This window comes from Penaeus monodon, chromosome 27 (assembly GCF_015228065.2).
Source record: "Penaeus monodon isolate SGIC_2016 chromosome 27, NSTDA_Pmon_1, whole genome shotgun sequence".
Lineage (NCBI taxonomy): Eukaryota > Metazoa > Arthropoda > Malacostraca > Decapoda > Penaeidae > Penaeus > Penaeus monodon.
The window spans coordinates 14,661,756-14,662,779 of NC_051412.1; the positions used below are offsets into that span (position 1 = coordinate 14,661,756).

The 1,024-nt window shown below is 34.1% G+C and overlaps 1 protein-coding gene across 1 annotated transcript in view; it reads left to right on the forward strand.

Annotated features, from left to right (window-relative positions):
• LOC119590605 (transcriptional repressor CTCF-like) overlaps positions 1-1,024 on the forward strand; it is a gene marked incomplete in the record, with an annotated part of 16,021 nt that overhangs the window by 8,584 nt on the left and 6,413 nt on the right.

Sequence of the window (1,024 nt, forward strand, 5' to 3'; positions counted from 1 at the left end):
CCTCCCTTTAGGACCGAAAAATCGGCATTGAAAATTAAACAACCCACTTCCCCCCCTTTGAATTTAAAGAAGTGTGGGTTAATTGTTCCCTTTTTTCATTTTTACGTACTTTCAAACACACCCTCCCCAAAAGGAAAATTAATGTATGGTTCCTATTCATACAAAAATGGATTCAATTGGTTCCCCTCAGAAACCCCTTTTATTGGATATTGAATAATAAAGAAAGTTTTTCACATAAATTTTAGTTTTGTTTTCCCTCCCCCCACAAAAAAAGGGGGGGGTGTTTTTTGGTTTTAGTTAACTTGCCTGTTTATTTTTTTGGGAAATTCCCTTCCTTTAAAAAGACTTAAACGGGGATCAAATCTAACCCCAAACCCCGCGAATCCCCCCCATTTGAGAAAAAACTGAAGCCCCCATTGGGAAGGGATTTAGCACAAAAATTTGTTTTCCTTTTAAAATGGGTATTTATGTACTTTTAGTCCTCCTTTTCCTTTTAAGGGTTTAAAGGGATGCAAAAAATTTTTAAACAGATGACCCCTTTGTTTGGGGATTCAGACTTTTAAAAAATTGTTATAATTGTTTAACAGAAGTTTTTTTTTTCAAAACCCTATTTCTTTACTTTTCAGTTTTTTTAACCAAGGTTTTTTGTAGTGTTTTTGGGGGTTTTATAAAAAGTTTAAACATTTTTGGCTGTTTAAATTTTAATTCCCCTTTTTCCTTTTTTAAATATTATGACATGGAATTATGTAGATGTCCGACAAAGGGGCCCAAGCCCTCAAAAAAGGAAAACAAAAAGAATTCGCTTATTTGGACACGGTTAAAAAGAAGAAACAAAAGAATTATTGGGGGAAATTGGGAAAAAAAATTTAATATATGTGTATTAATTAACCCCTTTTTATTTTATTCGCTGTTCTATTTCCCGGTGGAGGCCAGGGAGAGCTTTAATTATGGCGGGAAGGACAGGGTGGAAAAGATGTGGTTTAAAGGTCTTCCCGTAAAAAAGTTTCGAGGCATTTTTTACATT